General features: G+C 35.6%; 1 long non-coding RNA gene across 1 annotated transcript; it reads right to left on the bottom strand.

Annotated features, from left to right (window-relative positions):
- Positions 1-8,115: 8,115 nt before the first annotated feature.
- On the bottom strand, positions 8,116-9,603 carry LOC139134251 (uncharacterized). Its single transcript, XR_011552749.1, has 3 exons — positions 9,510-9,603; positions 9,238-9,329; positions 8,116-8,875 (listed from the first exon to the last, which is right to left on the bottom strand). It is a non-coding gene; the product is annotated as an uncharacterized lncRNA (long non-coding RNA).
- Positions 9,604-10,330: the final 727 nt, after the last annotated feature.

The following is a 10,330-nucleotide window of genomic DNA, read 5'->3' as shown; positions in this document are numbered from 1 at the left end:
CAAAAATCTTGCAAATCAAATCTTACCAAATGTTGAAATCAAAGCATTAAGCAAAGGCTTGAAATTTATTCCCACTCCGAAGTGCCTATACAGAAAAATTGTCCTGTCAGATATCAACAAATCTATTCGCATCATAAGATTGTGCAATATCATGAGAAACAAACGATCAATTCATCAATCAGACATCTGTTTGAAGATAAATCCAATGTCGACGCTACTAACAGCGGAAAATCCAAAATTGTAAAACTGTCTCGAAGCAATTTAGATCGATAGAGGAAATTCCATTCAAAACCCACATCAGAAAGAACACAACTCTAACAGAAAAGACTGCTCTGAACAATCTGTCTAAAAAAATAAATCACAAGAAAACCCATCAATAAAGGAAGAGGCATAGCAATTGTGAATACGACAAGCGACATTAAAGAAAGTTATAGACAGCTGCGAAATGTACACTATTTCTGTACATGAAGGCAACACTTGGCGACATTAAACATACGGTGGAAATTGTATATGGAATCATTTATCTGCGACAAGAAGATCATTGACGAGGTGATTTACAGTTTTCCCATTCCCATAAGTAGGATAATTTGTACAACACGATGGTATCTCCTGCCAAAAATACACAAAACCAAAGCAGAAGGAACAATCATCACCCAACGTCTCAATAGAAATGGCTGCTCGAGCCCAATAAACCAAATCTCGGAATTTCTAGACTTTGTCATAAAACCAATTATGCAAAGACGACTTACATATATCAGGGACACAAAAACTTCATTAACTAGATAGAATCAATAAAATACAAGCAAACTCTATTCTGGTAACATTAGGGGTGGAATCAATGCAGAAAAACATGCCAAAAATGAAGCCATAAATACAGCGATCGTAGCGTTTGACTCTGAAACAGTACCAGCCAACTGATACGATACAAAAAACTCACCAACAACGTACATGAAAGCCTAACTGTCGCTTATTCTGAAACGCAACATATTTTAATTCAACTGAGAAAAATACAAACGAATCTATGGATGAAGCATGGGCTCACCAGAAATAGCTGATATCACATACCATGAAACGGAGAAAACTATATTAAATCCCAAATCCGGTCAAATATCCGTATGGAAACGTTTAAAAGGTAACATTTTCATGATTTACTCAGGAACAGAACATAAACGTATAACATTCAGAACATTTGTCGAGGAGTGCAACGCCCTGTACCCTACGTTCAACTTGGGAATTCATAATTGAACATTTTATCGACAAAATCTCATACCCCTGACCTTGTGGTCTTCAAATGCCAGAGACGCAATCGAGAGAGATGGCTCGATTGTAAAACCCACACAAACCATCTGACAATATTTATCTGCCACCAACCTTCAAATGCTTCATTAAAGGTTAATTACTCAGATATGTTCGCACATGCAACAACAATATGGACTTCAAAAAAAAGGTCAATTTCTCAACACAAAAACTTCAACAACGAGATTACAAAAAGAAAGACATAACTTGTATCAAAAAGAAGTTAATGTCACAAAAGGTCAGCCATCCTTCATCAACAAAAATAAGAGTAATGATGTAACAAAAACCTTGTCAGCACAACCTCATCATAAACAGCCTAATCAAACTATGTAATAAGAAACAGGAAAATAATGAAGGACGATTATACGCTGGCTATGGTCTTCCAGAAAACCTATAATAACGAATAAAAGAAAGAAAAACATACAAGATATCCTCCTTCAAGCAAAATTCAAACACAAGGAGAGTACAAATGAACGGTCTGAGCAACAATTCACGCAACAATCAGACTACAACATAATGATCTTGGCATCTCTCTTTGATGGCTACCATCAAACTAAGCATGTTGGAATACAAGACCATCAAGTGACTGAAGAAGGGACCTCACTTTGGCCCGAAATGCCACTAGGAGGAATCACCATCATAAAACATTTTTCTGGGACCAAGGTCACATTACGAGGGTCAAAACACTATCGATTCACTGGTTTCTCACCATCTTTCTCTATCACGAAACCACATTGATCTACTCACTATACCGTATCATTAACAAGGTTGAACCAGTGTGTGAAGTTGCCTTCATTTCCTTTTATATCGATTCGATTTTTCAAACACAGATTATTGTTTAATAATGAATAATCTCATAAGAGTCTGTGACTTGTGTTGAACTTATTGGCTAAGTTTTGGTACATTTATCTTTTATTTTGAGTTTATGGAATATTAATACATATTGTACATTACCTTGAAACAATCATTTTGTCACGTAAATGGGTTATTGTACCAAGCATAGTGAACTTCATAATAGGCCATTTTGTAATTTTCGGTTGCCATATTGGTTTTATGACGTCATCACAATAATTAATTTACATCAATTATATGTTTTGTCTGTAATTTTGGGTGTTAATATCAGTTCAGGCGACAGTGCTTTAACATTTTAGACAATGTTACGACAGATATTTTGAATTTGGTCGGCCATTTTGGCTTTATGACGTCATTGTAATAATTGATTTGCGTCAAATTTAATGTTTTATTTATAATTGAGAGTGTTTGTGTCAGTTTATTTTAAAAAATATTGAAAACTAGCCGAATAAACCGTATTTGACCATTTTTAAGCAATATAATGGCGGCCATTTTGTATTTATGACGTAATGGGGTCTTTCTGGTGGCCCAAATGTTTGGAGCAATAGCTAATTTTGATCTACACATATATGTGAACCATGTAGCAAATTTGGCACTTTTGTCATCCGTGTAACGATCTTGCTGTTTTTTGTTGCTAAGCCACCTGACTAAGATGGATAGCATGCTGATTTTTACCTATCCCTGTCTCGTCCGCAATAATTAAAACTCCAATAGGTGTAACTTTTGGCGTATTTTTTAACTCTTGTTTTCCCTTTTGTAATTTTTTTTTAAATTCAGTTTCTGCTCCTCCAATCATGATGCCAAAATGCTAAGTGTCCAGGGTCGATTTTTGGTGACCAATTTACGTTGCATCTTGTACAAAACGTGTTGTGTTTCAGTGTAGGCACTTCATTTTTTGATATTAAGTTTTCTGCAAAAAGTGTAAATAAATGAGGTCTACTGTTATCTAATAAAAAATATCAATCGTAACCAAAACCGTTGGCTTATTCAGGTCTGGTCGTTTTCAAAATTGGCGACGCTATACCATAATATTTTGAGATCATTAGCCAATCAGCGGCCAACCCGCCATCGGCAAATTTACCACAGCCAAACAGGACCATAGACAGAGTGGCAACACTTGCATGCCTTTTGTTCCATGGTCGTCTCGGTAGACTATTGGCTTTTCATATTAAAATGAGCTTCAAAGGTGTTAAACTTTTTGGAGGCTTTGTTTGTGGTTGATAATTACACGAGATTATGCGAAACATACGACGAGATGGCATCGTACTGCCAGTCGCGTAGCAGCCATAGTTACTTTGTGAGCTCTCAGGCCAGAAACACTGCTTCACGCCAATCAAAACATAACACGCCAGCAGTTTCATAAACATGTCCTTCCTTGACGCACGTGTAAAAGACGGTATGACTGACCGTAAACCATTGAGTAAAACCAGACAGTATCGATAAAAGACTTTCAAATTTGGTTCAAACACACTCATTATATATTCATAAAAATATGAGAGGAATTTTTAAAACGGTAAAACCCACTTTCCTGAAGCTCAAAACATTCCCGTTTTTGCCAGCACATCAATTCCGATCAGCACCACACGACAACAACAACACAAACTTTGTCGAACATACTTTCGCTTAACAATTGGTGAAAATCCGAAAATTACCGAAGGGTGCATGGTCGGCACTCTTCGGAAAAGAGAGCCAAGAGCTTCGTGAGGCGAGGCAAACATGGATTGCTTACGTAACCGCTTCACGCCTTAAACAATAGGTGTTGCCACTCTGTGTATATTACTCTGTGCCACAGCTCAACAGGAACATTTACATGTGTCCATGGTTACGTGCGCTATATAGAGTGTTGAGCTCTATCTTGCTACAAACTCCACCGCTGCACCATTCATTTAACGTTTTCGTGTATTATCGTAGATCCGTGTCAAAAACATTGTCAGTTGTGAAAGAGAGGTTCGCCAAAACACTTGGCGTTGCACATTTCATGGGAATACGGAACCGATGTTGTTGGATTAAATATAACTATCAATCACGCCATATTAGGGACTGGTCAGTTTCTTCAGCCTGGGGGGGGCCGATGGATTCATGGGGGAGGGGTCACCCTGTTTTTGACTTTGGTGATAGGGGGGGTCACCATGTTTTTGAAATGCCCAATAGGGGGGGGGGGGTCAGTGTGTTTTTGAATTTTGACACAGGCTCATCATTGCCTAAAATGCTAGTGTCAGCCACAAATTTCATCATTCGTTGTATTTTTCGGCGCGCCCTTCGGGCGCGTAACTTTAATAATCAGTCATATTTTTCAGCTCGCCCCACTTTAACATATCAAGCATACATACATCAGAGATATCTGTACGTTCCATATTTTTCAGTGTGCTCTACAAGCTCATTACTTTAATATATCAGACATTTTTCAGCATGCCCTTCAGGTGCATGACTTTAATATATAAGGCATATATATCAGAGATATCAGGATGTTTCATATTTTTCGGCGCGTCCTTCGGGCGCCATACTTCAATAAATCAGAGATATCTTGATGTTTGCTAAGTGAAAGTGTACCATTATGAAATCTGCATTTCATATGAAAAGGATGACAAATTCCTGATACTTTTCTTTTTTCTCTCTATGAGGATTCAGTATGAGAAAGCAACATGCACAAATATTTCACAATATATATTTGATACAGTGACTTATTTTAGAGATAGAAAAATGACAAGATATCTTTCCTTCTCATTAATGCAACTATTTTCCTTTTTGTCACAGGTTTTCTGTAGAAAGATGCTTTTTTTATGAACAAAATAACAGTTAAAAAAGGCAGTTTTTGTCATTATTAGCTGTGCTTCTATGGTTTCAATGTTACAAGAAAAGGTCCTCTCAGACACTGTACACATCAGATTTGGCTAAAAAAGCTCTCTTTGCTCCTCAGGAGATTTAATTGGATGGTTGGCAAGTCTTAACACCTATCAAAGTCTTTGATTCACTGCTTTTTCCTCTTTGATATTAATGATTGACATCCATTTCTGTACAACAGTTCGGACATCTGGTTAAGCATAGAAAGTGTGAGATACATTCACAGCTCATTCAAAATACAGCTCATTCAAAATGTACTGTATTCACACTTTAAGATTGACACTTTGAAATTCCTATCTTACAACTGACATGTCAACAATTTCATTAAAATATAGCATGACTATTTAAAATATAAATATATGTAAAATGTAATATAATATATATATATATATATATATATATATATATATATATATATATATATATATATATATATATATAATTTATGTCCACCTTTTTGTTTTACCTATGTCGCGCGCCAGGGGGGAGGTCACCCTGTTTTCAAAATTGGAAGGGGGGGGGTGGGTCAGCCACTTTTTGACGTTGGCAAAAAATAATCCACCACCCCCCCCCCCCAGGCCGAAGAAACTGACCAGTCCCTTATGTCATAATCTCGAAGATTAGTGTGGCCACTCTGTCAACACACATCTTCAAACACAATATATTGCTTTGATCCCGGACTCTGGCCTGAAGCCCTGCGAAATATAAATTGCGTACCTACACAGGTCGTTCAGAAAACCCCATTCGATATCGGAGATGGCAGCTATCCGAATTCTACGCGAGAGAGATAAAGGAAATCAGGAAAGGGGTAATCGAAATTAATCGTAACTGTCTTGGTTGCTGCTTTGATGGTCCTATTGTTTGTCAAAGTGGTTTTAGAGAACATAGGGTCTTATTCATCATGAAAAAAGTGCAAAGTTTTGTATTTTACGGCCTATACGAGGGCCGAAAGTAGCCGATAGTGATTCATACAATGCTAGCGAACCTGCCGTGAGTATCTTATCGATGACGTAGTCCGATCGGTGATTTACTAATCGTGGAAAGAAATACGTCGCCAATTTTGGAAATTGCCCTGACTGTTATTAAGCCTACTGAGTACCAGTGCACATGACTCTTTAAATACAGTGGGTCATGTAACCTTGTCGTGTTGGAGAAGAATATTTTATGTGATTAAAGTTATATTTCTTCCATAACTTATTAATTATTCAAATTCAATGTATCTCGGCAATTACAAGGGCTACACTTTTGGTTCTCAGTTCACATGAGTCAATATGGAACCAACATTTTTTTGACAATTTTCTTAGGACCTTCAATGACCTTTAACCTACTTTCATGTATCATGGCTCGCATTTGAAGACTGTTGCACCAAATAACTTGCAATATGGCACATTCTTAAAACTCAAAGAACCTATTTTTTCATTTCTTCAATATGATGACTGGTCACATGACAAATAAGCCATTTACAATTAAACCTTTTTAATCCATCTCATTTTATAAAATTAATCAATCAAACTTCACATGCAATGTTAATTTTGAGAAGAAGGTTTTTGAAGTATTACATTTTCACATATTTAAATGACATTTGACCTGCCCTATACCTCTGCAGCTATACTATCGTCATATCATATTCTAACCTATATAATAGTCCAAGAGGGCTAGTATCAAGTGAACAATGTCAGGTACGGGACCAAAGTGCACACCTACATTTGGGGTAGCTGTAGACTTTTGACTCTCACATCATATTGTACCTTATTCAGGAGGTGATGCATACACCATTCCAAGACTTTTTTTAGCATCTTACACAACGATTTATGATACCTTGTCGGACGTTGACTTCATGTTGATGAAACATCAAATATGAGTTTGACAAGTAAAACATAACTAATCCTTAATGAACAATCATTTAAATTGACAAAAATATACGTAGAATATCATGTTTAGGTAGAATGTGGCTCTGGACGGATATTTGGAGTCTCAATTTTTCACAGTTCTGTTCTGATCTATCATTTCGGGCTCATTTTAAAGTTGGAGTTACAGAACTTTATCGTCAACTTTTAGGGGGGTACACATAAGTGAAGTTGGATGCATACTTTCGTGTTAATCTCATTTCAAAACTTATTGGTTTCGATTTTTGTGGGGAATAGTCTCTGACGAAGAAAATTTATATCTAAGTATTACGGCTACCAATAAATGTTTCCGTTACTTGAAATGTAATGCTGAAGTCTGGCTATATATGAGTCAATGTACTAGCTATGGAACGAAAAGAGGACGTTTTCATGGTAAACGATACAATTAAACGAGCTTTACAGTTTGAAAATTATTAATGGATTTGCTGATAAATAACGTTCAAAATTGGTTAACAATACAATTAAACGTGCTTTACAATTTAAAATTTATTAATGGATTTACTGATAAATAAAGTTCAAAAATGATAAACAATACAATTAAACGTACTTTACAATGGATTCAATGATAAATGAAGTTCAGAGATTGTCAAGTAAACGTGCTTTACAATTTCACAATTAACAATGGATTTAATGATATATAATGTTCAAATATGGTAAACAATACAATTAAACGTGTTTTACAGTTTTAAAATTAACAATGGATTTACTCATAAATAATGTTAAAAGATGGTAAACAATACAATTAAACGTGTTTTACATTTTTAAAGTTAACAATATATTTGCTGATAAATAACGTTTACAAAATGGTTAACGATACAATCAAAGGTGCTTTTATTATTCAAAGTTATCAATGGATTTACTGACAAAAAATTTTCAAAAATGGAAAATAATACAATCAAACGTGTTTTACAGTATCAAAGTTAACAATGGATTTACTGATAAATAATGTTTACAAAAAGTTAAAAATACAATAAAACATGCTTTACAATTTCAAAGTTATCAATAGATCCAATGGTAAATAACGTTCAAAAATGGTTAATGATACTGAACAATTAAACGTGCTCTACAATTTCAAAGTTATCAATGGATTTACTGGTAAATAATGTTTAAAAATGGTAAACAATACCAAGAAACGTGTTTTGCAGTTTTAAAGTTAACAATGGATTTGCTGATAAATAATGTTTACAAAAAGTTAACAATACAATTAAACGTGCTTTACAATTTCAAAGTTATCAATGGATTTAATGATAAGTAACTTTCAAAAATGGTAAACAATACCAAGAAACGTGTTTTACAGTTTTAAAGTTAACAATGGATTTACTGATAAATAATGTTTACAAAAAGTTAACAATACAATTAAACGTGCTTTACAATTTCAAAGTTATAAATGGATTTAATGATTAGTAACTTTCAAAAATGGTAAACAATTTTTGTCATAACATTGTTGTCCTTGTGATGTCATCGACGAAACAATATTGGGATTCTTCGTCGTGCTAAATTCAGTCGCACATCTTTCCATTGATAAAGAAATGGACAGATTATACCCAAACAAGTCAATGTTGGTCAGAGTATATACGAGAGCTATCGGCAATGGAAACCCTTAGACAAGTATATAACTGATAATTAATGTTCCATTCGTAAATTTCTGTCTGAGCTTCCTCTAAATTGACGGTTCGTCTGTGTCCGGGTTTGCCAATATGCGCATTTGTTCCCTTGTTCTTCTTTGAAGCTTCGTTCTGGTGTTCAACTGACAGTCTTGCTCTCTCTGTATCTGTGTTTCTGTCCGCTGTGTCTCTGTGTTTTTTCTCTGTGTCTGACTGTCTGTCTGTCTTTATGTCGGTCTTTCTGTCTGTCGATCGGTTTGTCCGTCTGTCTGTCTCTCTCTCACCTTTTTGAGGAAACTCCGTTTTTACAATTGTGAATTAAGTCAGATGATTGCACAGGCACACAGTTGATGTCAGGTTAGACATTGATGAAACCTGTGAACGCAGGGAATATGTTACTGTGCGTTAGAGCTACTCAATCGTGTAAGCCTATTTTCAAACATTTGTTACTTTCCAAAGAAAGTAATCTAACATCCAAGCCTTAAGCCTCAGAGATAGTGCATTTACGCATTCACAATACATGAACACAAACTATTAACTTAAGGGGTGCAATAAACATCTGACAAACGTACTAATCACAACTCAATGGGAACAAAAGTAAGAATTATGAATAATTTATAATTTCTGGTCATAAAGGCAAAAGTATGGTTTTGATGTACTGTAAATCAATCAACAGTGAGTGAGAATAAATCATTTTCGAGGCTTAAAAGCAATTCAAAGTAACTGCTAACACCAACCTGGCAACCGTCTCTACCCCATGTACTACTTCGCTTTTCCATGTACGTGCACATGATCTCCTTAACAGCCACCGAGAACTTCATTTCTCGTTCTGAACATTGAATTAACAAAAGCCTATTTCAGTCAGAGAATTATGAAAACATTATACAAATGACAACTGTACATGAATGTATGATGGTGTTATTTATAAGGTAAAGCCACAAATATCCAGTTTAATAGCAATCACAATGAAGGTGGAAGGGAATACGATTTGAAAAAGTATGTTACTCACTCCCTAGAATAGTGAAGGTCAAAAAGTAAAATCCAGTTGTCATAAAATAGTCGTCTGGAATGAAAATTTTCGAATGGTTTCCACTGAACTGGACATTAACCCGTCTGTCTGTCTCTCTCTCACCTTTTTGAGGAAACTCCGTTTTTTCAATTGTGAATTAAGTCAGATGATTGCACAGGCACACAGTTGATGTCAGGTTAGACATTGATGAAACCTGTGAACGCAGGGAATATGTTACTGTGCGTTAGAGCTACTCAATCGTGTAAGCCTATTTTCAAACAAATATCCAGTTAATAGCAATCACAATGAAGGTGGAAGGGAATACGATTTGAAAATGTACGTTACTCACTCCCTGGAATAGTGAAGGTCAAAAAGTAAAATCCAGTTGTCATAAAATAGTCGTCTGGAATGAAAATTTTCGAATGGTTTCCACTGAACTGGACATTAACCCGTCTGTCTCTGTCTCTCTCTCACCTTTTTGAGGAAACTCCGTTTTTTCAATTGTGAATTAAGTCAGATGATTGCACAGGCACACAGTTGATGTCAGGTTAGACATTGATGAAACCTGTGAACGCAGGGAATATGTTACTGTGCGTTAGAGCTACTCAATCGTGTAAGCCTATTTTCAAACATTTGTTACTTTCCAAAGAAAGTAATCTAACATCCAAGCCTTAAGCCTCAGAGATAGTGCATTTACGCATTCACAATACATGAACACAAACTATTAACTTAAGGGGGGTGCAATAAACATCTGACAAACGTACTAATCACAACTCAATGGGAACAAAAGTAAGAATTGAATAATTATTAATTTCTGGTCA

Source organism: Ptychodera flava, chromosome 6 (assembly GCF_041260155.1).
Source record: "Ptychodera flava strain L36383 chromosome 6, AS_Pfla_20210202, whole genome shotgun sequence".
NCBI classification, from domain to species: Eukaryota; Metazoa; Hemichordata; class Enteropneusta; family Ptychoderidae; genus Ptychodera; species Ptychodera flava.
This window is presented reverse-complemented; position numbering and strand designations above follow the sequence as displayed.